We start from the raw sequence: 27,546 nt of genomic DNA, 5'->3' as shown, positions 1-27,546 counted from the left end.
AAGGTGTCCCTGCCCATGGCAGGGTGGGATGGGATGATGCTGAAGGTCCTTCCCAACCCAAGCCACTCTGGGATTCTGATTCCATCCCTTGTTCTGTCATTACTGCAGACACCACGACCTTCCCAGACACTTCCAGCCCTTTTCCCATCTTCCCCCTCTGGAATCAGGATAATTTTCAGAACAGTCAGAATGTTCTGTCTATTCACTACCCTGTTCCCTGGGCCCTCAAGTGCTAGGGAATAATAACAATAAATTGCAGATAACAATCAGGTAAATAATAGAAACACGGCACTGTATTTATGACTCTAATTATGAAAACATGAAGTTGTATTTATTACTCTAATTATATTGTTTCCATGACTTAAGTGGCCATTAGAATTCAACATCATTTTGTACTTATGGGAGCAAACTGCTGATATTAGTCAAACAACACGAAGATGAGCTCATGAAATGGCCTAAATTATCATCCTGAGCTTGGAATGAGCTTTGTTCACTCTGCTCACCCTGCTCAAGATGTTTCTGTGTGCAGATATTTTTCTGTTTGCTTATTGCATGAGTGCACATCCTAATTGTTTTACTGCCAGTTTAATACACACTGTATTGTTCAGTGGATTTGTTTCTTATATCATCTGTGTTTTCCTCCATTTCAATTATTTTGCTAACCTCACATAACCAGTCCAGAGATCAAAGACCTGACATTCCATCCAGGACAAATCACTCAAAACAAAACAACCCAAGAAGGAGAAACAGAGTCCAAGAGCTGCAAATGATATTTGTCATGAAACTTCCAGTGTTCAGCACATTATTTTGTTTAGCTTTTCTGAAGTAAATGTCTTTGATAAGATAATGAAAAGATAATGAATGTGTTTGCCATTATTTATATTTAAAAAAAACCACCCGATTTTTTTGCCAAGAGAAATGAATGCTGATCTCTGCTGCAGAACTGAAGAGGGAGCCCTCGCCTAGGAATGGCTTCAAAATGTCCCTGAGAATGAAGATATCCCCAGGAAGGATTTTTATCTGCTAACATCAGCTGTGATATTGAGAGGCAATGACACACTTAATGATGCTGTGCTTCTAATGGACACAGGACTGGCAGTCACTGACTCAGTGCCTGAACTTCTGTTTAGAGATTGCTGCTCAAGTCACATTTAAACAGATCAGAACAGAAATTTATGGTAGGATTGCTTTGAGCTCTGCAGGCCTGCTCAGCACAGACAATGGTCAGTGCAGTCGTGCAATCCTGAAGTTGAAGTTTAGGAAGCACTTCCATTTCAGGCAAGTTTAAAACACTCAAGAAATACAAAACCCTGAGCATTTCCTAAGCAACACCAAGCCCCAGCAGGGTTGTTTTTTGCACTTCAGCCCTGCCCTGCTGACTGTGTCTCTGTTTTGGTGACTCCAGCAGCTGTAACATCTGTGAAGTGTTTTCCTTGTGCCCATCAGCAGGCCAGGGCTGTCCAAGAAGGGATTTCACACCCTCAGGGGCAGAGGCAGTAACAGCAAACCCTGCTGCTACCCCTGCCCAGGGCTGCACCTGAGACTGATGCCCAGGAGAGCTCCGTGCCAAAAACTCACAGCCAAAGCCAAGAGCAGCCTGGCAAAAGCATCCATTCTGTGCTTCATTCTTTGCTCCAGGGAAACTCCTCCTCTTCCAGAATCTGGGCATCTCTGAACTTCTGCACTGAACAGGAGCACTCTGCTTGGGCCAGCACAAGTGTGAAACATCCCCAGGAAAACCTGGAATCTTGCTGCAGGAGTGAGGAACAAAGAATTGCCTCCCATCTTCACATTCAAAATTATTCCAGCAATCACATGATGCCTTAAAATTTAGCTTTTATATTTTTCAGCTCCTGCATTGCTTTAGTGTAGAACTCTAAACTCCACAGCCCGTCAGCTCTGTTCTCCCATTCTGGGCAGATAAAATAATTCCTCTCCAGGTCTGGGCCCCCAGGACACCTGATTGTAACAGGCCCTGAAAATATAAATAAAAGTGAATTGGGGAGGAGCAAACTGGGGGTAAATTACTTAATTACCTGAAGCTGTAATTGGAGGATTAACCCCTGGTATGGAAATGGACCAAACTTATAACTGTATAAAAAAATCACGACCATTGTTCAGCTCTGGTGTAGCCTTGGAGGTTTGGACTGGCCAAGGAGTGCCTACTGAAGGCTGCAATAAATACCCATTTTAGTCTCTTAATCTTGTCCAGCCTCTGCTTCAAGTAGCCACTCCAAGGTGTCAAGATCTCTGTCTCCTCCTAAATTCCATATTCCAGCCAAAACCAACTCATTTCCTTTGCCAGCTCAGTACCTGATCTTCCCAACAGGACTGCCCTCAGATCACTCACATCTACAACACTGAGCAGACATTTGCTGTTAGGATTTTTAAACAGCTCATAAGAAACCTTTTATCTGAAGGTGTTTGTGGTGTTTGTCCCTTGCCCTGTTTCAGAAATATGGTACAAAACAAGTAAGGATTGTGCTTGCCTCATGTACAAGCTGCAGCAGAAGGTACCACAGTAGGAAGCAATTACCTTTGGATTCTAATTAAAGTATAAGAAATTATCAGTTGAAAGGTGTGGGGTTACAAATGGTAATAAAAATTTTTGAACCCAATTAATTTCTATTCACAGTGATTCGGCTAATTTTCTCTATGACATATTAAATTTATAAATGCCAAATTCATCACAGAATTAGATGAGAGATACCATAAAATTTGCAGCTAAGTATGTAACCATTGACACCACCACCCTTCCCTAAAAAAAACCTCTGAACTGATGGTTTAAGATGTAAAACTCCAAAAGTATTGTCTGACCACCAGAGGGAGATCAGATTGTTCCACAAATATTCTGAAACTACAGAGAATGATTTGGGAAAACTAATTAAATAGAAAAGATAATTAAAAAATAAATATTCAAAAAAATAATCAAAGAGTGAAGAGATGCCCCTTCCTTAGATCAGGAAATTATATTTCAGAAGGAAAAAACAAATTGAAGAATCAGATAAAAAATACCACACTTTGAATTCTGAAGCTGTGATTAGGACATTCCCTATCGATTTAAGGGAGCATCCCTTTGTATATAAACCATGTATTTCGGATAAATTTGTTGCAAGTTCACATTGTGGTCCAATCCTATCTGCTGCTTATCATTCCAGGCCTTATCTGCAGCTGGGATAAACACAGAGGTTTCCATAGATTTACATTTTTCTCATTAAGCAGCCTCATGGTACCTTTTTCAGTAGAGGTGGCTGGAGCATTCCAGAGATGGGAAATGACATCGAGGGGCTGGAGTGGGTCCAGAGAAGGGAACAGAGCTGGGAAGGGGCTGAGGGAGCTGGGAAGGGGCTCAGCCTGGAGAAAAGGGGCTCAGCCTGGAGAAAAGGGGCTCAGGGGGGACCCTGTGGCTCTGCACAGCTCCTGACAGGAGGGTGGAGCAAGGTCAGGGGCTCTGCTCCCAGAGAACAGGGACAGGAGGAGAGGGAATGGCCTCAGGCTGGGCTGGGAAGGCTCAGGGTGGGCACCAGCAGGAATTTCCCCATGGAAAGGTTGGTCAGGAGTTGGAGCTGCCCAGGGAGGTCTGGATGCCCATCCCTGTAGGTGGCACTCAGGGCTCTGGGCTGGGGACAGCTTGGACTCAGTGATCCTGGTGGCTTTTCCAGCCAACGCCACTCCAAGGTCACAGAAGCCATCCCTAACACCTGCAAGCATTCCTTATCTCCAGCTGCACACACATCCCATAATGTTCCTGCCCATCCGTACTGAATGCTGTCACGCTCACAGAAAACACAGATTTCCTCAGATTCAAAGTCTGCTCTTAATGGAAATTGCTAAGAACAGGTTTTGGTGAGCAATTCCTAACAAATTATTAGTTTCAGCCCTGAATGGCTCCGTTTCAGCTTTCTGATGGTAGCCTTGTTTTCAGATCCGAGTCAAAACAAGTTTTGCTGCACTATCAACACACGTGTGCAGGGAATTTGCATGGCAACAGGTCAAAGTCGTGCCTTGTTGTGTGAGACCTGAGTTGTGCCTGTGACAATGGGATGGGAACTGCTGCTGTTGCTGCCTGACACTGCAGACGACCACATAAAAAAAATAAAATCAATGCGAGCAATGACTCATTTCTGAATTGCCTGTTTGGTTCAGAAATCACTGATTACTGCTTCTACAACAAGGTATTATGGACTATTAGCAAGAATGTTTCTGACAGGTTTACAAGGCTTCAAGAGAGCTGATAGCACATGGTGTTACTGCTCTGTGCAGAGCTCCCCATTTTTCATTTTCCCCTCCTATTCCAGGACTACTTGAATTATGCCTCCTTCCACTGCTGACATGTTTTGAAGACATTAAAGGCAGCTGCAAGGAGCAGAAGGGAGGCTGGATTTGCACTGCTCCAAACCCTTATCAGGCTGATCTCAGAGGTCAAACTCAGATGTTTTTCTCGTCCCTCCAGGCCACTCACACCCAGCTGTGCCTGCAGGAGAACTCTGAGTGAACAAACAGCAGCTGCCATCACACAGTGACATGGGAAAGGTGTCAAGGTGCTGCTTCTCGTGATGTTTTAATGAGATGGAGTTTAAAGTACACCCGAGTTTAAAGCAGACCTGAAAATGTTTGTGCCAGGAGCATTTGAGGAAATTGCAGCTAATTACAGATTACAATAGGTAGATAAATGGGAATGAGATGCTAGGCTGAGCTGCCTTGGCAGTTTTTCCCATTTCCATGGAAAGCTGGATCACTCCTGACACACAATAACCTGCAGAGTGGAAACAAATCAGGAAGAGACGAAGAAAAAGCGTGGACCACACTTGGATTGGCATCCACTGGATCTTCTCTGTGCAGTTACATGAATTCTGTCTGAAAATTTATTTCACCAAGATGAAAACTCACAAAAACCTCCACAAACTGATGAATCACCTGCTTCTCAAACACAAAGATTGCTAAGATGTCTTATCTTGCTATAAGAATGGAAACATCTGGCCATCACATGCTCATATTTAAATTTCTGCTGATAAATACATGTTGAGTGTATGGTTGTTACCAACTCTCATTTTAGGACATTGTTGGACAAGCTTCCTGTTAACAGGTGATAGAGTATCAACTAAAGACTAAAACCAGATATTCATTTTTCTAGAGAAACTGCATTTTAGCAAAAATTATCTTCCAGCTAAATCAAACAATATTTACAGGTTGAGTTTTCTAAGTCCAGCAGCACCCAAGAACAGAAGCTGAAATGATTCACTGCATCCAAAATAAAGGAATTACTTATTTCTGAAGTGTTTTTAAACTCTAAGACTTCATACATTAAACCAAGAATAAACACATAGGCCTACATTTTTGTTACATCCACACAACATTTTCTTGTTCCAATTGCTGTCGTTCTTAGGGGAGGGAACAGAGACGATATTTTAGAGGGAGAGGGGAGGCCTACATTTCTCAATGAACCATTTAGGGCAGGATAATATTCAAGCACCCTTTGGAGACAGAAGATCACAGCAGCAATAAACAGATTCTGCCTGCTCTCCCCAGAAGAAACCATTTGGCCAAAACCACAGCCACACAGCCATCAAGGCCCTTAATTACTATTTCCAGAAGTTTATTATGCTTGACTGGATTTGGCAAAAAGTTTTCAATCAAGCACAGAAGGGCTTTGAAGAAAATCATCCAGGGAGAGCCCTCCATGCCAAATTCCAACCCAGAGCAGATTTTTATAGCTAAGTAGGCCTAACTTACAAATAAATCTATTAAAGGCAGGATTTATATTGGAAACACTGACAAGCTCATCAAGCATCCCTGAGCTGGTGGCCACAGCTGTTAGGAGGTGATGACGTTAATTTAGAGAGAGGATATTGCTTCAAATCTAAAGTGTGATGGATGGGGGCTCTCTAATGCAGCAGCTCCTCGTGGTGCCAGGGCTGGGCAGAAATACAGCTGCTGGTAAATGCATTTATAGGGGGGTTGCTGGCTATAAGATCCAATTTCAGCTAATCAAAGGTAATAAAATAGTAATAGTGCTGTTCCACTATAGAGCATGACAGCAGCAGCTACTGCTCATCTATTAAATACTGGAGCTGAGAGCTTCAGGCCCCAACTACTTTAATATCCATTAGGGAGAAGCCGGGTGTTTCCAGCCTGCTCTCCTCCTGCAGGAGAGCAACTTCTTTAAGTTCCCCAACTTTCAGCGTCCCACTGTACAATTAAAACCACATTAAGCATTGGTTTCCTTCTCTCTGACCATTTCTCTGACTGTAGAGTCCAGAAAGAGGGCTAGAATTTGGGGTCAGTTTGAAAAGTCAAGAAGTTTTGTACACCCAAACCTTAACCTAAGGTAATTCTTATGCTCCAGAGACCAATATCTGCAGCAAAAATTAAAGGTAGCTGCTGGGATGTGAAAAAGACACCAGCAGCCTGCCACACAGTTTCCTTATTGTTATTATTATTGGGAAAATCAATAAAAATTGGGAAAACCACACAAAATTCAGGGCACTGCTTCACTGTGACCCGTGGAACACAAAGGGAGCCTGACACCTCTCAGGGCAGTCACTGCCAGGAGACCTGGCTGACTTGGGCCACGCTTCTCTTCCTTGGCTTCTAACAATAAATAACCTCATTATTTAAATGCTGCAAATATGCCTGAACCACAGGTCAATAACTTCTTAAATCCATAAAGATACCAAAGGTTTTATTCACAGACACTGCAAAACAGCTCAAATACTAACATGATCTAAAGGTCACTTGGCAGTCTGACCTGAGATTAAACTAAAGCTCAGGATGCTCTGGTTTGGAGCTAGTAAAGAGAAACTCATTCAGCTGTCAGTATTTCATGTAAATGGAAATAGTTCCTGGGCCAGAAATGCCATTATCTGAGGCCAACCAGCTGAGAAAGCAGCCAGAGCTGCCTTTCATCCCCATCCAGCAGATTTGGAGATTTCTCTTTAACACAACTGCCCCTCAGAAAAACAAGTGTGTGGAGTCTATGACTAAGTGTCCCTTCTGATATGATTGAAAACCAAATTTGGTTAAACTCTTCCATGTTATTATCTATCCTCATTAAAATCTCTTAGAAAATTTTCACTCAGCCATTTATGAAGTGCCTTTTTTTTTTTCTTTTCCACATTAATATGCACATATTTCCTTCCATCCATTTAAGAAGGTGATAAACAAGCTGTGCTTCTCACTGATGAAGAACTGAACACTGGTTGGAAACATTAATTATTTGAAATTCATAAATCACTGCAAGCATAACTCCTTCTCCCCTTCCAGCCCCTCACCCTCACCTCTGCTGTCACTCAGGAGGCAGCAACCAGCCAGGAGTGTCCTAAGTGGCACTTTGAGCTCATTTCCTCAGTCCACAGGAGCTGGGAGAGAGAATTTCTTGTCAAAATAGATTTTGTCACCACCTACAAGGATGTTAAACCTGAAGATTGAGGACTTAATGTAGTATAAGTTTCAATTCCTTTTTCAATTTGAAAATTTATACACTAAGGTGTTCTCAAAGTATGTAAAGTTGTAAATTCTATTGCACTTGTTTAAAAAAAATAGGATCTTCATATTCATGTCCCTGTATGATGGGAAATGAGAAGAGGACAAGGAATTGTGCATCTCTTTATCAGAAAAATACTTATACCAGTGATACCACATTGGGTGAACAATAAAATTTTAGGTCTGTAGCCCTCAGACCACGTGCATTGTATATAACACAAATTACCAAGACTATTCCCAGGATCAACACTCCCAACCCAGGTCCTCATCTTCTCCTCCTTTCCATCTCACACCAATTTAACTTAGTGGCTGAACTTTCCATGGCAAAACCCTGACAACATCAACACACCCACAGATGTGGCAGCAAAACCATTCTCTGATCCTACATCAAGAAGAGTTTGATCAGAAAAACCTTAACCTAAGCCACAAGAGCCATGAGCTGGTTCCTTGGGCTTCATGAACTCCTGGGGCTTTTGCCAGACAAAGAAACATTTTCCAGGTTCTGGAACTTGTTACGGAATCCCTGAATGGTTTGGGTTGGAAGGCACCTTAAAGCTCATCCAGTGCCATGGCAGGGATGTTCTGCACTGTCCCAGGTTGCTCCACACCCATCCAGCCTGGCCTTGGGCACTGCCAGGGATCCAGGGGCAGCCACAGCTGCTCTAGGAAACTCATCAAGTGCCTCACAACCCCATTAGCAAAGAATTTCTTCCCAATATCCAATTTAACGCTACCCTCCTTTGTCGTCTCACTCTGTGCCCTTGTGCAGTGTCAGTGTTTCACCTCAGCCCATATTAAATGAGTTCAGCTTCTCTTGACCTTTCACTTAAAAAAAAACCCATCACGCTCACAGTGAACACAATTAAAGCCAACTGATATTCCCAATTCCCTTTGGAAACGGCCACTGGCAGCACAGGGCTGCTCTGGAGAGACCTTGATCCACAACCTCTGACACAGGACTAATCATTTCCCCCTGACAGAGCCATGGTTTAGCTGGGACAAAAACAAATGGTCAGATGACAAATTTTATATAAAACAGGTCTGAAATGCAACAGTTGCAGCTGATGAAGATAAAACCCTTTAGAGTGGTTTATATGTGCACATTCCTTTCAGCACATGGATGAAAAAGCTTTCAGATCTGTTCCTAAAGCAGATCTGGATTCATAGCAGCAATTAAAACTGGGCTGAATAACAAACTTAACACATTTGGCCTCTTAATATCTATTTCTATCCCACCTTCTTCCTCAATTCACTCATCATTCCAAATCAGGGAAACATTAATTTGTTTCCCATAAAGACAAGCAGAGTGGCTCAGTCCATGCTGCTTTGGGAAGGCTGTATCAAAGTCATGCATTTGTTTCCACAAATCCTTGCACAACTTCAGTTTTCCAATTATTAATACCTCCATAAGTGGAGGTATCAGTGTATGGTACCAGCAACAACCAAAATAAGAACCATTACTATAAAGAAGCAAAATGAACACATCACATTATCCTAATAACACACAAAAACCCCACTATCAAAAGAGCAACAAAATTAATTTCATTTAGTGTAAACTAAAGTTTAAATATTGTTCAGGCTACATATATTTTGATTGATACCTGTAAAATTAGAATAAACATACAGCAAAATACATTTTAAAAAATAATTTCCATAGAATTTATGCAGAAATTATTCTGCATTTTCTGAATTTTCTCAAACCTACCAAATAAAATCCCCAAAACCACACCAGCACCCAAACCCTCAGAAGCCCAGCTGAGACAATATTTTTCTTGCCTGTTCTCTGTTTATTCTGGGCAAACCATTAGATGCTGTCAGTGCTTTCCATACCATTACTTCAGCAGTTGCTTAACCCCAAGAGCAGCATCAACCTTAACCCCTGGGAGACAGGGAAGACACAACAGGTGCAGGTAAGTAAAGAAAAACATTTTTCAAACACACAGACCCTTTTGGGTGTGAATCCATGAAAATACTCACCACTCCCACTCAAGCAGGGTGGCTCTTGGGTACCCAGCAGTCCCTCAAGAGATTCAGATTTGCTTTATTGGGGCCCTAGGGCACTAAAAGGGTTTTAGTGCCCTGGGCAGCCTCCCCTGGCTCCTTCCAGCCCCATTTCAGATGTGAGTGCTCAGCCTTGCCCTGAGCCACACCTGGGCACCCACCTGTGCCTGGTCCTGTTGTTGATCCTGTCCCCAGCCCTGGGCTCTGCTGTCCCAGCTGGACCTTCACAGAATTCACACAATTCTTCCCTTTGTCCCTCCTGGTGACCAGGGGGTGTGGCTGACCCTGCTTCTCATCCCTGGGCCTGTTCTTGACTCAAATACTTGCTGAGCTGGCCCATCCCTTTGAGTTTTGGCTTTTGGCTGCCCCAGGAATGTCCTTTATGAGCCACAGGGCTGCTGTCCTGCCACGGTGCCTGCTCCTGCTGGAGCAGCCAGCCCTCCCAGCTCCCTGACACCTCTGCTATAAATTTTCATTTGCTTTCAAGCTGCCAGAAATCAGAACAAACAGAAACCTTGGATGAGCTGTACAAAAATCCCTGTCTAGATGCACATCTCCTCCCCAGCCCTCCATCCCCACTGCACTCTGATATATGGCTCTGGCAGCCTCCTTTGCTGTATCACCATGTACCAGTAAATGAATTCTCTGCTGGTCCTCTGTCAATGTTTCCTAATGAGAGCTTTGTTTGAGTTTCTCTTTTCAAGTATGTGCAGAATAATGGATAGACTACAGTGAAATATGTCCCTCGTGCTCTTTGATGGAAATCATAAACTCTGACTGCAGAGCTCCAGTGATTTACAGCCCTTCCAAAATGCAAAGCAGAATTTATTCTGTGCTGGCCTGCTGCAGCTCTCATTTGTTTTTACCTTTAAAATGCAATGTATGGATTCATACACCTTTTATATCAATGAAATATATATATGTAAGCATTTCACCTGGCCGTGCAATTATGCAAAAGGCAATGTTAATCATTTATCTGTGGCATTCACACCAGCTTAAAGAAAGCTCGACTTCCTTAAGTAGGAGAATTAATAATTTTGGATCTGAGGAGCATTGGTTTTAAGTCTTTAAAAGGATTTATTTCTTACAACATAATGAAAGCCTGTTCATCTAAAGTAATCATGGGCGAAAGCTAAGCTTCATGAATAAAGTTTGTGTTTTTTGACAAACATCTAATGAACATACATAAATTAGATTCTCCAAGTTCCTGAGTAGGAGCATGACTTGCTGTCGAGTAGAAGAACTGTAGGAGGATTCATATTATTACAACTGGACACTCAAGAATATAAAATAATCAACAGAACCTTTAGCAAATGAAAACCCATGATTTTTTCAATATTGTCAGCCTGCCCAAACTTCCCAGGTTCACATTTCATATAAAAATTAGTTCTGTGATAGATCTGATTGTGTTATTTGTCTTGCAAACTAACCAGGACTGGTGTCTGTAAAAGAACACCATTAAAAATCAAGCCTCTAGATGTATCCTTACCATAATTTATGTTATTTATCTTGCTTTAACAAGCCCAGTCTATGGAATTTACAGTCAGATGAAGGCACTTCTCATCCCTAAATATTTTTTTAGTCTAATTGAACATGAAGAGGAAGGGAGCTGAAGTATTAAGAGGGGAAGGTAAAGAAGGAAGAAAGAAAACTGAAGCAGAAAGATGTAAGCTACCCAAATAAAACATTTGAATATATTGGTCCAGCTCTGAAAATTCAGAACAGTGTTATGATTTTGGTAGGCTCCTACCATCAAAAACTGATGTGCAGGTGTTAGCAGAACAGAGCCTGGTATTAACATTTGAGTGGCTGACACAAACAGGAATTTTTTAAGTCCTGAATGCATTCCACAAGGAGAAGTTTCACCCAGGACCTGACAGAAATAATACTGAGGTACACCTTCCATGAATCCCTATAACATTAACCAACTGCTTTGCAGGCTTAAATAACAGTCAGGCAACAATAAAGTCTGAGTGCCCAGCAGAATGGGCTCACCTGCAATGCCATGCTTGACTTTAAATCCCCTTTTTGCACAGGTGTGCAGTGCAAAGCCACACTCCTTGCTGGGACTGTGTGTGTGAACATGCCATTGTGCAAGGAAAAAGAAATCAAGTATGAAAGCAATGGAAATTAAAGAAAGGAAATGAAATTAAGTTTTGTTCCTAACTTCTTCAGTCTCAGTTTGTTCCTGCATTTGATGAAGTGTATCTGTGTTTATTTACCTAAAGCCCCAATAACGAGGGCTTGAGACATTCGGTGTCCTAAGTTTATTAGTGCATGCAGAAAAGAGTAATCTTATCTAATTCAACACATTTTTTTTTTCGTTATTAAAGTGAAAGGAAAATTTGGACAGTTATGTTTTAACCCAAGAATTGCTGGAACCCAACAACAAATGTCCAATGCCATTGGAAGGATGTAAAACATCAGGAAACCCATTTGTATTCAAACATAAAAACATCCCTCCCAAAGCCCAATTCCTCTCCAGAGGTGTTTATTAATGTAGAAAAGAGAGCTCAGTGGGTTATCCTTTACTCCAGAACCATCTTTTTCCCTATCCAAGGGGATCTGCTGAGCAGTTCATCACATCCCCGTGCTGGTTACTCTGCTCTGCTCCCAGCACATCCAGACGCGAGGTTTTCCTCAAAGCCACGGCTGTCAAAGCCTGCACAAAACACCCTGAGTTTTGCTTCCCTCCTGACAACTTTTATTGCATTTCAAAGTTTACATCTCCCAGTGTTCATCAGGCTGGTTTTCCTCCTGACAACGTGTCACACAGCGCTTTGTCTCCATGCCTGCATCACCCACTGACCTCCTTGGGCTGTGGTGATTTATCCTCTTCACACAAATCAGAAATAAGCTGTGGAAAACAGAGATTTCTGCTTAAAATTCAGTGAGTCCTTAGGAGCAGAGCAACTCTACTTGCTTGCTCTACTTTTTATTAATAAAATAAACATTTTCTGTGTTCATGCTAATTTATACACAGCTCTCCCAAAGTGATACGCTACGACTTCTAAAATATTAAACACTGCAAATATTCAGAGCAAATTTCATCTTCTGCATGGTATTTTTGACTGTGGAATAGCAGACTGTGATATGAAGTGACTTATGACTCAGATAAAAGTCCTTTATTTGTAGTTCTTGGTTGTCTCCAACAGAAACAAATCATTTATGACTATTAACAAAGGGTGGATAATACAGTCAATCAGATTGAGCCTTCAGGCTTCTGAAAACTATTTAGGTTTACAGCTGCTTTTGTTGATTTGTTGAGAAACCATAGGAGCTGGGAAAAAAAAATAAAACAAACCAAAAACTACCCCAGCACTGAAAATAAAATCCCATTTGGGTTATCATTTTAGTAGATTAATGTTGCTTGTGGCATTTCTGTCTCTTCTACACTTTATAGATTATGAAATCTTGTTTCTTATGGCAACCACGGCTGATGATGTTGAATCATTATTCACACTTCGGTGCAATCCAATGGGGGTTTTTAGCTGGGTTTTTAAATGGGTTTTAATTTACTTGATTTCATGCAGAACAACGGCTCAGCCAGCACGGGGTAAATTTTGAAGGTGGTGAGTGGGAGGTACAGTGCAAGCACAAATCCTGTTATTTGTTAATAGGATTTGTCTGCATCCCTGTGTTTATGGCTTGGGAAACGCAGGGCTGGGCCTCATTTGCAGAATAATCCCATTGGCAACAGCAGCAGCTCCAAACAGACCTGGGTGTTCCTGCTCCTCACGTGGAGCAAGGTGGAATGATGCCTCAGGTTTGAGTTTTTCCATTTTTCACATTCTATGCTGCTTTAGTGCGTGGGTCTGGGCTTCACATCAAGGCATGGTGAGCTCTGTGCACAGAGCAGGGAGACAAAACAATTCCTGCTCCAGCTGGGCACCAAGGACAAATGATCCCAATCTCAGCCCAGGAGCACAAACCCCGTGGGCTGCAGAGAGAAAAACAAGCAGGATGGGACTGCAGGGGCTGCAGCTGGGGTTGGACACTGAACTGCAATGTGCACATGGAGCAGAGCTGAGCCCAGGGAGAGACCCCGGCAGAGCTCGTGCATTTTGGGACCATTTGGGTTCATCTTGGGTTCATTTTGGGACCATTTGGGTTCATCTTGGGTGCATTTTGGGACCATTTGGGTTCATCCTGGGTGCATTTTGGGGCCATTTGGGTTCATCCTGGGTGCAGCCCTGGCTGGGCTCTGGTGCTGCCCAAGGTGCATCCATGGAGGAGATCCTTGAATAAATCCCTGCTTTATTCTGTAGTTCTGTCCAGCCTCTGCTCCAGGGCAGCACGAGGCATCAGGAACAGCTCTGAGCAGGACACGACCTTGGGATTAAACTTCTAAGGAACCACCAGGGACTCCAATTCCTTGATTTACTCTGGTGCCCCTAATCACTCTGCTCTTTTTCAGTGAATTTCTCAGCTTTAGAGGCAAAGGGGTGGCTAAAAAGCTCCCCTTAAAGGGTCATTTTCCAATTATTCCAACCATCCTCTTATTAGTCTGGGAAGGTGTGACAAAATGTGAAGGGCTCCACTGAAACAAAAGAGTTTTCCACAATCTATCACCTAAATAAGTGCCAAAGAAGACACCACAAGTCATACATAGAGAACATCCCCAAAAGGAGCTTTTGTCCCGCTGGTGGAACTTCCACTGACCATTGTGGCTCAGTAAATTATTTTATTTTGCCATTTTCAAACCCCTCCCTCCTATAGATCCTGAGCAAGGAAATAGTTGTTTTCCAGTGGAACTCCCCTCAAAAGCACACAGATGATGCTTTAGCTCCTTCCTTGCACTCCTCCCTCTATAATAAGGAAATTAGGCAAAACTTTTGTTGGAGGAGGAACAAACCTCCCAAAGGTGATATTCGTATGGGCAGAGAAAATAGGGTACAAATCACAAGAGGAAAAGAAAATTTAAAAGCAATTTAATTAAAAAAAAAACATAAACAAAAAACAAAACCCCTAAAACTAAACCACTACCTCTGAAATTTTCATGACTTGATGCACACAGGGTGTGTGTCCATGGGAAGGGCCTCGTCTGCAAATAGCAATGAATTTTTTCTTTCAACAGTGGGATATTATTTGTAGTGAGAACACCATCATCCTTAAATCACGTTGACAGCCAGGTTCTTTAAATCAAATCCCAGTGCTGTGGTCTGAGAGTGGGAATTGTGCAATAATTGGCATTTTTGGCTCGCTCTGAATTCTTCAGATTCAGACCTTTCATCTGTCTTTCCTGTCCTTGCATATAATTAAATATTATAGAAAAAGAACAAGTCCATTCCTCCTCAGGGTCATAGAAAAGGGTGACTTTATATTAAACTGAGATTCACAGGTTTAAATAGTTTCTAGTATTTTTTCTCCTGCCTGGTATGACACTGAGTTTTTTCTAATTAAAAGAAAAAATTGTATCTTTACAGTGTTTAATTCCAATTCTTTTCCCATCTTGCTGCAGTCTTGAAAGAGGAAATCATGTCAGACCTTGGTGCCGTACCTCCAAAGAAAGAAAAAAATCATATTTAAATCAAGTTAATGACTCACTCTTCCCATTTTGTGCATTTTCTTCCATTACACTTGGTCCATTGGTTCATCCATTTTTAAAAGGTTTAATTTCCTGTTGGATCATTGACTGAATTTGTAACAGGTTCTCCTTGCATTGTGAGCTCATGAGGCAAGCAGCATTCTGTTTGCAAGCACACAGGAGTGTGTGCACTAAAGGCAGGAGCTTTTCTTACCGAAGACCTGCTGCTGAATCATTTCCACACATGAACAAAATGAAATAATTATGACTTTGGATGTGAAGTTACATCAAGGCCTTTCATAACACCTCTGCTTCCTCCTCCCAGGTACTTCCCCTGTGGTACCACAGCGTTCCCAGCCGAGGTGGGTGTGCAGAAAATAAAGCTAATTTCAGATTGAAGTGCTGGAAGTGTTTCTGGTGGCTGTTCAGAGCCCCTGCCACCTGCTGCTCTGAAGTGACAGATTCAAGATGCCACCACAGTGTGAGCTGGGCCTTCAGGGGGACTTGGTGCTGATTTCTCCCTCCCATTCTCTGCTGTCACAGAGCCCCTCTCCATCTCAAGCTCATAATGCATTTCAGAGATGATGGCATGCCTGAGCTTTTGGTGGTTTGAAACATGGAATGACCTGACCTGGAAAGGACCCACAAGGATCATCAATGCAGCTCCTGGCCCTGCCCAGACACCCCAACACTCCCACCCTGTCTCCAGGAGTGTTGTCCAGTGCTCTGGCAGCCTCAGGGCTGTGCCCATTCCCTGAGGAACCTGGGCAGTGCCAGCACCCTCTGGGGGAAGAACCTTTCCCAAAATCCAACCCAAACCTGCCCTGGCACAGCTCCAGCCATTCCCTGTCCTTGGCACCAGAGACAACAGTTCAGTCTCTGCCCCTCTGCTTCTCCTCACAGATTGCAATGGCTTAAGGACTTTAAATATTCTGGGGGGCAAGGTCTGATTTTCAAGGCCACAGAAATAAGGTTATGAGACATTCTTTGTGATGCCAAGAGCTAGCAGAATATCAAGTAGGACAGAAAACAACGTGCCAGGTGAAGAAGGCAATGAGGAATTGCTCTAGACCACAGATACCATCTGAATGATGAGCCTTATTTATGGGAAATAAAGCCAGAGCTGCTGCTGCTGCTGAGGATGCGTGAGGACTCACCAACTGCACTTTAAAAGGAAAAAAAAACCAACTCTAAGGCACGGGGTGGGATTGTTGGGGTGTCCTGTGCAGGGCCAGGAGCTGGAATTGAAGATCCTTGGGGATCCCTACCAGCTCAGGATATTCCATGATTCTATTCCATGGAGCAATTGAGGGAAAGTTCCAGTTTTAAATGCACATTCCTGGTTCACTACCCTTGAGAGCCAATGGGAGCTGCCAGCAGGCTCCTTTGATAAGAGAAATCTCAGAGGAGTTTTCACAAAAGCTGTAAGGATTGCACAGGCTCATGCCCTGAGAAAGGTGGGGAAGTTGATCCAATTTGCAGATCTATCATCTTGTCAAAGTTTTCTGTTTATGTTTGTAGCAATTTGGCAAACAACCTATGTCTAAAATCATAGAAAAGGCAAATTTATCTCTCAACAGCAACTTGAGTAACGCGACCCAACACCTGTGGGGTTTATACACATTAAAATATCTACATTGTTTTGGCAGCTCACAGGCTATTCCTGACCAAGGTAACTCTGGATTAGGATCTTGAAAAAGGAGATTTTGGGTTTCCACACACACAGGGTGTGCCAGGCACCAGTGCTGTTTTTATTTCTCACCCTGCATAGGATTTCTTTTGGGTTTCACCTACATCAGCCATACTTTCCCTTAAATTATTATTTAATATATGCAACTATAATGAATATCTTGTTAAAATCTGGGGTTTTACCCAACTGTGGCCAGTGCCCGAGCAAGGTTCTCCCCCAGCTGATGGAGCAGAAGATGGAGCAGATCTGCAGTGAGAAGCACCCTTATTTTAAGGACAAACTGAATCGTAAAAAATGACAATAATTATTAATAATTCACATAGGAAAAGGGAGAGGAAGAGGCAGATTTTATTGTTGGATCACTGCCTCTATCCTAGGAGGATTTAAAATGATGAAGGCAGCCAAAGCTGCAGCCAGGCTGTATTTCTTCCCTCAATGGCTAAAATCACAAGCAGAAGGACTGCAAATATTGAGGAAGATTCATAGTTATGCTCATATTTGCATAATATTCTTCATACTCTCATTCCTGGCTCTCTTGAAACCTGAATTGTTTTTCATGGCACTTGGGAAAGGAAAGGGAATACATTATAAACACTTTTACAAATATTTTTTTAATTTAACACTGAGTCAAATATTCATCTGTTTAGTTGAACACTAACTGCAAAAGGGTGATAAAGATATTTGTTTAAAGTCTAATATTCCTACAGTGTGAGAGCCTCGACTCCATGCTCTTTATTAGGTGACTTTAAACAAAACACTGAGCAACTGCAGGAAAAAGATACTCAGAGCAGAAGTCAGGGAAAATGTAGAACAAATTTTGAAAACAGGCTTTAAAAATATAAACACATATTTAACACTGAGGAGAAAAAAAGAATGACAGTCATGCCCTGTATTAGTCACAAATCCTTAAAGCTACTGAAAATTATGGGTACAAAAGACAAAAATATGTGACTCTGACTCATATATTTGAAAAATTAAAGTAAACAGATTAATATTTTCTTGCACTCTCCATATTTTAAGGACTCTGAGAATTTAACATAACACTGTATTGCCAAAGTCCAGCTAAAAATACCATTTTCATGTAAAACTCCTTCTTCTCTAAATTTATAAGTTATCTGCTCAATTTTATGGGTGATGTTTGGTTTCCAAAGAGCTGGAGTAACTTTCACACTGAGTCTTCCTTCTCGCCTTTAAAATATTATTTTAGAATCTGAATATTTTAAAAAGAAACTTTTGCCACCAGCAGGTTCTTTTACCACATTAAGAACACAAAAGCTGATTTAAAAATAAAACAGCTCAAATAAAAACTTGAGTTGTTCTTTTGCGCCCTACGTAGGATTTCTTTTGGGTTTCCCTTACATCAGCCATACTTTCCCTGAAATTATAATTTAATATATGCAGCTATAATGAGTATCTTCATAAAAATCCGGGGTTTTTCCCAACTTCAGCCAGAGAAAAGTGGTAACTTTCCTGGGTTTTAAAGAAATGCTACATTTCTTTGCTGTCATGATGAACACTGTGAATTTTGTTGTTTCATGCAACTTAAATCAGCCTTTTTCCTCCTTTGAGGCTTCAAGGCAGGAGTTGTGATGTTGGAAAAGTTGGTTAAATTTGCAATGTAGGTGCACTGCAATCAAAGGTATTTATTCATTCACCTGTCATGCTCCAAAGAAGGTTCCCAGTAGAGCTGGAGCTCTTCCAAGGACAGCCAGGACCAACCACCACATCCCTGAGACCTGAGAAATGTGGGAATCACAGACACCAACAGTTACACCCATCCCTCTCCATCAATGTTCCATTAACAGGACACGCTGCCTAGGAGAAATTCCCTCCCTGAAAGAGTGGTCAGGAATTGGAACAGACTGACCAGGAAATGGTGGAATCTCCATCCCTGGAAGTGTCAAAGAAGGTGGGGAAGTGGCACCTGGGGACAAGGTTTAGTGGTGGAGTCAGAGTTGCCTTCCAGGACCTTCCCCTTTCCTGGGCTGATGGTGCAGCTCCTTCATTCAGCTCATTCTGTTCTTTCCCCCAGGTGTTGCTGCTGTTCAGGATTTCCACAAAACTCCCCTCACACTGATATGTAATAGCTGAGAAATGCAGGTTCCTACAGGTGGTGAAATTCCCTTTTATTCTGGAGCTTTTTAAGCTCAGTGCATTAAGTCCTGCTACAGCCACATTTGGAAGACTTTAAATGGATTTAAGACAAGGCATCTTTCTTGCACTTCTTTACATAGGCTTGGATTTAACCTTTAGGTGGCTACTGAATTGAACCCATTTTATCCTGATTTTCAGAACTCACAGAGTTCCTAATGTAGGAGGTTTGTAGACAGAGCAGATGGTGCTGTCCTTTCCTTCAAGGTCGGGGAAAAAAATAAAGCTGCAGTCAGATCTGGGTGCCTGAAGTGAAGTGGAGATTGTGGAACCTCCCTGTCCCAGGGCAGAGCTGCTCCCTGAGGAGCTGCTGGGAATGCTCTGGGCTCCGAGGATAATGAAGGATGATCCTGCAGGGAAAAACCTCACAGCATTTTAAAGAAAAAGAATTATTAAAGCAGAGGAAGACAAGTGCAAAAGATATTTCAGGGAGGAGTTGAAAAGCCGTGTTCATTGGAAGATTTAGAGATTTAGGTTGGATATTAGAAAGGAATTGTTCTCTGTGAAGAATTCCCTGGTGCCCAGAGCAGCTGGGGCTGCCCTGGATCCCTGGCAGTGCCCAAGGCCGGGCTGGACACTGGGGCTGGAGCAGTCTGGGACAGTGGGAGGTGTCCCTGCCATGGCAGGGGTGGCACTGGGTGGGATTTAAGGTCCCTCCCAACCCAAACCATTTTGGGCTTCCATGATTTTACAAAAATTGCTGAGCAAAAAATTGTTTCCATCTGAAAGTTAGAGGAAGCTTACACCAAGTGAATAGAATTTATTTTATGTATTTACACATATAAATGAGTGTCTGTGATGTTTTCCTGAGCTTCATGCAGGAATCAGGATTTGTGGACTATGCCTTTTTATTTTATTTTATTTTTTGCTCTACTTCTCTCAATGCTGCAGTAAAGTGCCAGTTTTGTTTTTGGTTCCTGGAACACAGAGACCAAGCTTTTTTTAGTCAATATTTTTCTAAACTTCTCCCCAGTTTTGGCAAAAAGGATTGCATTAAAACCCAACAAGACTTCATAAATTTGGTCCCAGTTCTATTATATGAAATAAGGATTACAGAACTGGTAATTTTCCATTATCCAGAAATCATGCTGACGGATATTTAGGAGAATGGAGATTTTCATGCATAACTCACCCTGAGTTAATATATCTTGAGGCAGTTTTAAGCCCCTGATGATTCACTGTGCACACCTGGCTCATTGATTTGTCCTTACTGTGCCCCCATGAAGCTCATACATCAATGGGGAAAAAAATATTCAGGAAAAGAGGGAAAAAATATGGATTTCCAAACCTGGAAACACATATGAAATTTTTGTTTGAAAACCGAAGTCCTGTAAATATAACTAAGCACTCAATAAATAAATTAGATTCTTTTTTTCCCAGATACGAGATTGTGCAAAAACTTTTGCAATTACCCAGCCGCAAAAGTTCCTGACAAGTTAAATGGAGATCAACCAGAATCAATCAGGGTTTTATGAGAAATTAGATGTAAACTCAGCCTCCCATTATCTGCCTGAATGTGAAACATTTCATGTGGAATTTGAGCTTTGCAAGAACAGAAAGAGTAAAAATGGTAGGAATAGTCCAGTTGCTGTTTATCATTCCTGAAAAGACAAGGGGCATTTGAACAGGTTCCAGTTCTTGGTTATTAAATCACAAAATACCAATAATTGCCTTGAAATAGAGCTCTAAAAGCTTAATCCAGAGTTTACATAAACCAAAAATCGATACAGACACTTAACTAAGTAAATTAAAATAAACTTGTAAATATTTGTCAGATTTTCCAGGTGAAGTTCAAAAACAGAGGGTTTTTTGTAGAAAGAAATATATTCTGGAATGTCTCATTAATTAAATATTAAGCTTTGAATGAAGAAATTAAAATTTTGCTGTTAATTTCAGCAAGTGCAAGAGACAATTCCAATGCTGGAAAAGTGAACCCATGAAGCTGAAAGTAGTAAGAAAAACAAGGAAAAATCAAGTGAGAGCTGTAATTCCTCCTATAAATTCTGCACAAGCTCATGGCTTGGGAAAGTTTTAAGCAGTACAAAGGATGCTGATGTTGAATGAGCTGTTAAATATGAAAGGAAGAAGAATTTCTGCTTTTATGAGGTCAGAGAAAGAGCTTCTTTTTTTTTTCCTTGAGTCTTTTTGAAATCATAGCAAAAGGAAAAACCTTCAGAAGTATTAGTGCTTTTGGAAGCAAAATTTATTTAGTCCTGCATAATTTCCCCTAAATTAATTTTTTCTCAAGATCAATTAATCCTGGAGAGAAAGCAGACAAGAGAAAGGCAGTTTACTAAAAAGTGATACCGCAACTTTTTTTCCTCCATCTCCGCCTTTGGGTTGTTTGGGGTTTTTATTCACTCAGGTGGAAGGTGGGTTTTGGTTGAGGGTTTTTTTCTGCAGCGCAAAACTTTTCCCTGTGAAATTTAATTCAAAAACAAAACTCTAGTTAAGTACTCTCTATTGAAAAATAAAACCTATGATTAGATATTTATTTTCTTCAAACCATGCTAAGAACCCTACCCTTCAGCTCTGTGTCAAATTTCCATTTGCATTAAATGTTTTAAGGGTTGAGCTGCTCACCAGAAACCAGACGATTCCTCAGCACCATTTTACCCATGGATATTTTGGAAGTTTCCACATCCAGCATTTCCTTTGCTTTCACCAGTAGAACCTCTTCCCTAGAGGATGTGGAGAAACTTCAGGTCCCAAAGCACAAGTCCCTTGGGATGACCTGGAGAAGGTTTACTCCCTCCTTTCCCTCACAGGTGCAGAATTTCCATGGAGGAAAGAGTCTCAAGATGGTGTTTTTACCAAAATTTCCTTGCTGGAAGGAGGAGGGAACAGAGCCAGTGTCTTGGCTTGAAAAGAAGGAAGGCAGGAGCCTGCCTTGGAATGGAAAATGCAAACCCCCTCCCTCTGAATTATTATAATTTTTGAAATTAAGGGGCTCTCAGGCAAAGATATGAGAATGGGAATAACAGTTCTTTACTAGGAAAATTAAAAAATACAAATGCAATGGTACCAAAAAAAAAAAAAAAAAAAAAAAAAAAAGAAAAAAAAAGAAAACAAACCACTGCCAGAGTCAGAACATGCCCTGTCCCCCTGTGGCTCAGGGTGGTGGCACAGTCCCATCCCAGGGTGGCTCAGCCCTCCTGCAGTGCCAGCTGTGCTTCTGCTGGAGCAGGGATCCTGCACAAGGCTGGAGTTTTCCTCTGCAGCTCCAGGGCTGCTGGAGATGGACCTGCTCTTCCTCTGGGAATGCAGGGCAGGAGAAAGCTGCTCCTCTGGGAATGCAGGGGGCAAAGGCTGCTGTGGTGTTCCAAACCTCAGATTGTATCCAGGTAGGAATGCTTGGCTCCTCCCATGGGCGGAGCATCTTCCAATGGGATGATGGCATTTGATCAGCCATGCAGGGACACTCCCTAGCCATGAACAGCAGACATCTCCTGGAGGGAGGATTGGCTGTGGGAGAGATAAAGAAAAAACTGCCCCATGAACAGAGATAACTGCCCCACCTCTGACAAATAACAATAGAACACACACACCCCTAGGCACATTTTACAACCTAGGACAGCCAGGAAAGGCCCTCAGGCCCAAAAAGCTTCTTGATTCTCCATCTTCCCAACCTCTTCCACACCAGTTTTCATCTTCTCTCTTTACTGAATTTCAGGGCAGCAGCTGGGCCCTGTTTATTTTAGGGATAACCTCATCTGCTGTTTGGCTTGGGGGAAGGAAAAGGAGTGCTGGCTGATGACTTCCTTCTGACACCTCCAGCTGAGGCTGACATTTGTTTTCCAGCTGTTATTGGCTTCTAATTATGCCTGGATATTCAGAGGATCAGCTAATTTGCTCTGCAATTTTGGATGCAATTTTTAATTCCCTTCGCTCCATTCGGAAATCGATGCTAATTTCATGGAATTATTAAATATTCAAACAGGATGGGACTAAGTCTGTTGGGATACCCTGGAGATTCAGCTCAGGTGTGTCTGTAGCACTGCTCTGGCTCAGAAATCCAGACTTCCCAATCATGCAGGTGGCACAGCCAAGAAAAATGAGGAGCATTTTGCTTCTTTTGTGTTGTCCCATCCACTGCAGTGAACCAGTGGCTCCTTTCTGCTGTTGGGCAAGGGCAGAGAAATAAGGAGCAGGAAATAAGGGCAGGAAATAGACACTAAAATTGGAGTGTGTGGAGAAACTGAGGCTCTTCTGAATCAATGAAATCGTGGAAAACTGCAATGTCAGCACCATGGAAGGAATGAACACAATGCTCCCATTGTGTTTCGGTTTTCTTTCCATTCTGTGCCAAGACCTTAAAACAGAGCCAAAATCTTACCCTTAAAATTCCAGATTCAGTGGTGTATCAGGGATGATTTCACAGGAACAGGGGAAAAGGATGGAAGTGATTTTGCATTGCTTACTGAAAACACTTCCAGTGTTGTTTCCAGAATATTTCCAATAAACACATTCCCAAGTATCCCACAGGGGTATCCCTGTATAGAAATATTCCAGTTATAGATTGGAGTTGTTATTGCACCAGCAAGAATCCAGCAGCATTTCAAGCTGTTTATAACATTTAGCCTTCTACATATTCCAATATAAATTCTGTGTATTGTGAAGCTGTTCCTTTTTAAACATCCAGGCAAGTTTGAAATAATCGAGGCTGTTTAACAAAGTGCAGGTAAGACCTGTGCACATTAACTGAGGTGCCATCAACTGCTTTGGAACTTTATTTTTATAGGAAAACTAAAATCCATCCGTATATTCATGTCATTTACAGGAATCCCTTCATTTCCTTTACAGTGTCAGTCCACTCTGTTCTCTCTCACTCTCTTGTTTAAGGGGTGAAATCTTTTGTAGTTTGCAATGAAAGAGTTTTCTCCTGATCACCCCAATCTTAGTGAGACCCTACAGTGAAAAATCAGTCAAAATAAATGGTTCACTGCTAAGGAAAAAAATTAAATACCTTTCTGACATCCATAAATTTAATCCAAATGACTGCAGTGCCACTCTGAATAAACCACCCCAATTATTTACTCTTCTTTCCCCACCCCTTCCCTAATGATCTGCCTTAATTAGGTTCTCTGGCTTCGTATGAAGATTTCCCCTTCTTTTATTCACATTTGGTGAAATACCATTGATGTTTGGAGCAGGAATACTGAATGTAAGGAGTACAGAATACCAGAACATTAAAATGAGCACTGGTTGCAGCTGAGCATCCCAGCTCACTCTTCAAATCTGAGTGTTATCCAAGAATTATTTTCCAGAGGCAAATATCAGTTCTGGTTTTGTTGGTGAGGACCTTCCAGACTGGTGCATTTGCACTGCACAAATATTTGGGGTTTTCCTGGTTCCTTCTCTGGCTCACTCCAGACAATGCTTTGCAAGCACCAGAAACTTACACAGAAAAACATATTAATTGTCCCCAAACAGAAATATCCAATTAAAAACCTCAGTTTTCCATGAGTGAAAACACCAACCTGCTAAAAACTTTTGTAAAATGTTTTTTTTTTTTTTTTGAGGAGCTGGGGCAATAAAGGAATTTGTGTCTCTGTTGTCCTAAGCTCTGTCAGCACTGTTCAGATGTGAATACATAAAAAATGGTTAATTTTAGCAGATTGTTCATGATATTCAAAGCAAGTTATGGCAGCAATAAAGTACATCACTGTTTTGACCTCCTCTCAAGAAAGCAAAAATCCCTGAAAATTTTTCTTATTCCCACTCAGCAGATGATGAAGACAGAAGGGAAGTAGCTTGCCCTGAGTCAAGTCCCTAAAGCCTGAATGATCTGTTGGGGATTTAGAGAAAATGGAATAGGTTTAAGTGAGAATTTGCTGGATTAGAGCAAAAAAAAAGAGAAAAAAACCCTCCAAAACTCCAATAACAACAACCAGACAACCCAAACCAACCAAGCTGTTTAATTGTCTCATCTCTCTCTTGTTGCTTCAGTAAGAAATAGGTATAAAGGTCTCTAGATTATGGACCTGTCACTTTTAAGTCCACCAAGCTCCCATCAAGGAGAGTAAAGAAATATTTTCCTTTTTTTTCTCATCAGCACCAGCTCAACAGAGGCTCAGTATCACAGGAACAATAGGTAAAAACACTCAAAAATCAGATTTTATTCCCTCCAGTCAGCTTTCCTCTCTGGCAAGGCTTGGATGCACAGAGTCAGCCAGCAGGTGTGATTAAAGTAATAGGATAATTAAAAAGAGCTACATGTGGGCATAAAAATTGGGGGTTTTTTTCAGGCTGGTTTGACTCAGTAGCAAACAGCTGCTGCACATCTTCTGCTGCTGCTTTCATGACAGAGTTATTTTTGTTTGCCTCAGTTGTCTTTTATTTTTAAGGGGATTTTCATCATGGAAGAAGTAAGTTTATTGTCACAGACACCAGAAGGAAGCAGAGCTCTGTCCCATGTCCCTGTGTCACATGGAGAATGTGTCAATCTTTGAGCCCAGGAGTGAAGCCAAGCCTGGCTGATCCCAGAAGCCATTCCCAGTTGTCTTTAAGCCCAGTAGAATAAAACTTGACCTGTTGAGCAGTATTTCAATGCTAGAAATGGGGGAAAAAAAGTAATTAAGCCTCCAGAATATATTTGTTGAAAAATAGTTTCAACTTAGACCATTTTTAGGAAAAAAAACATTAAAGGAAATGCTGATATGAAATATTTTAAATTATTTATTCTGGACTAGCTCATATTACCCCTGCCCTAATGAGATAGCAATATTTTAACTCTAGTAATATTATTAAACAATATCTTATCTCAAAATCTGATTCCTAAGTGTGTTTAAATAGATATAAATCTTATCCTCAGATCCAGTACGACATCTATACAAGACATTTATTATATAATATTTTCTTTCCCTTGATGTGATTTTTGTTGGTATATTAATATAACTTTGGATGTGATTTTGCCTTATTCCAAAGGCTGTTTGTGCCTAGATGGTTTATTGTCCCTGAATAGTGGCAGAATTTATTTTAACATGAAAATTTTAAAAGTAAAGAGATCTAATTTTAATAATGGATCCATTAAAACCTCCCATTCTCCAGTGGCTTCCTAAGCATGGGGAGAGTTCTCAAATATCCCAAAATGAAGTAACTCCTCAGCTAATTTCATTTACAAAGATTGAAAAGGGCGGGCACAGGCTCCAGGATGTTCCTGCAATAAACTGAATTACGCAGTTTCTTTTTCACTGTTATTAGAGATCCTGACTGAAAAATTACCCAGTGTATTCACACAGAAAAGAATCCCATGTCAGAGCACTGGACACCACCATAAAATGTCCCTTTTATTGACAGGGCCTGCAATCTGTCACATCCAAAGGGCACTTGAAATAAAAAACACTATGGGATTATTGAAGATTCAAGCCACTGGTAACAACATCATTTGTGTAAATGCCACAATGTCTCCAGCAGACTTTATGAAAAATCCAAATTGTGGCGTTTTTTGAGGTTAACATCTGTTTAGAAAGAAACAGTGAAAATTGCCTTTCTTCCTCTACCAAAATGTAATGATATTTTACAAATTTATGACCTAAAACCTGTAGTGGAAATATGAAAATAACCACATTTATTTTGCCATTGAAAGTCAGGAAAGGAAAGGACCAGTGCAAACAGCAATTGCAGGAGAGTGAGAGACCCAGTGCTGCACAAAATGAAAGAAAAAATTGGGGATGGAGCAATAAAACTACAGATAAATGTGTGTACCCAAAATGAACTTAATGTTCTCTTTCCTGTTCTGATTTCCCTTCCACTCCCCCAGACAAAAATAGTTCTGTTCCCAAAGTCAGTTCATTGAGGTAATTAGGTTATTTGCAAAGAGAGGTCATTAAAATTATGTCCACCATGTTCTACTGACAGAAAAGAAACACTAAATAGAAATATCTCTCATTGTTTTAGTGGCTTTGAATTTTTCTACTCAATGCCCAGAAACTATTTCTTGTTAAATATTTCTGTATTATTGCCAGTGATTTAAATGATGGTGCATGTAAAGCATATTTTAGTAGTTACATTATATTGTCTCAAATCTGTGGGAAAAATACATCCCAAATATTCAAATACATTCCCAAATAAACAGAAGCTGGAAGCAGCATTCAAACAGAAAGATTGACTTAATTCCAGAGCTCCTCTCTCCAAAAGTCAATCCAAACGTCTTGTATAGATGTCATATTGGATCTAAGGATAAGATTTATACCAATTTAAACACATTTAGGAATCAGATTTTGAGATGAAATATTGTTTAATAAAATTATTAGAGGTAAAGTATTGCTATCTCATTAGGGCCGGGGTAATATGAGCTAGTCCAGAATAAATAATTTAAAAATATTTCATTATCAGCATTGCCTTTAATGGGTTTGGGTTTTTTTTTTTGTTTGTTTGGGTTTTTGGTTGGTTTTTGTTTTGTTGGTTGGTTTTTTTTGGTTTTTTTTTTCTAAAAATGGTATAAGTTGAAACTATTTTGCCTCCTAGATTTGGTGTGCAGGTTGAAAAACCTAAATTTCCCAACAAGAGGGCATCACATGCCTGAGCCTGTGCCACGAGCTGGGTCTGGAGAGCACTCAGGGCTGCAGGAGATCCTCTCCCAGCCCCAGAAGTTCTGTGCCAAAAACTCACAGCCAAAGCCAAGAGCAGCCTGGCAAGAGCATCCATTCTGTGCTTCATTCCTTGCTCCAGGGAAACTCCTCCTCTTCCAGAA

General features: G+C 41.2%; 2 long non-coding RNA genes across 2 annotated transcripts; one reads left to right on the top strand and one right to left on the bottom strand.

Annotated features, from left to right (window-relative positions):
* Window positions 1-309: 309 nt before the first annotated feature.
* LOC135307397 (uncharacterized) lies at window positions 310-9,588 on the bottom strand. The gene is made up of 3 exons (XR_010368115.1): window positions 9,460-9,588; window positions 9,259-9,361; window positions 310-1,975 (listed from the first exon to the last, which is right to left on the bottom strand). It is a non-coding gene; the product is annotated as an uncharacterized LOC135307397 (long non-coding RNA).
* A 5,583-nt stretch (window positions 9,589-15,171) lies between these two features.
* Window positions 15,172-19,140, top strand: LOC135307396 (uncharacterized). The gene is made up of 4 exons (XR_010368114.1): window positions 15,172-15,372; window positions 18,506-18,609; window positions 18,733-18,810; window positions 18,935-19,140. It is a non-coding gene; the product is annotated as an uncharacterized LOC135307396 (long non-coding RNA).
* The last annotated feature ends 8,406 nt before the right edge of the window (window positions 19,141-27,546 follow it).

This window comes from Passer domesticus, chromosome 9 (genome assembly GCF_036417665.1).
Source record: "Passer domesticus isolate bPasDom1 chromosome 9, bPasDom1.hap1, whole genome shotgun sequence".
NCBI classification, from domain to species: domain Eukaryota; kingdom Metazoa; phylum Chordata; class Aves; order Passeriformes; family Passeridae; genus Passer; species Passer domesticus.
The sequence above is the reverse complement of the archived record's forward strand: the minus strand, read 5'-3'. Positions and strand labels throughout refer to the sequence as shown.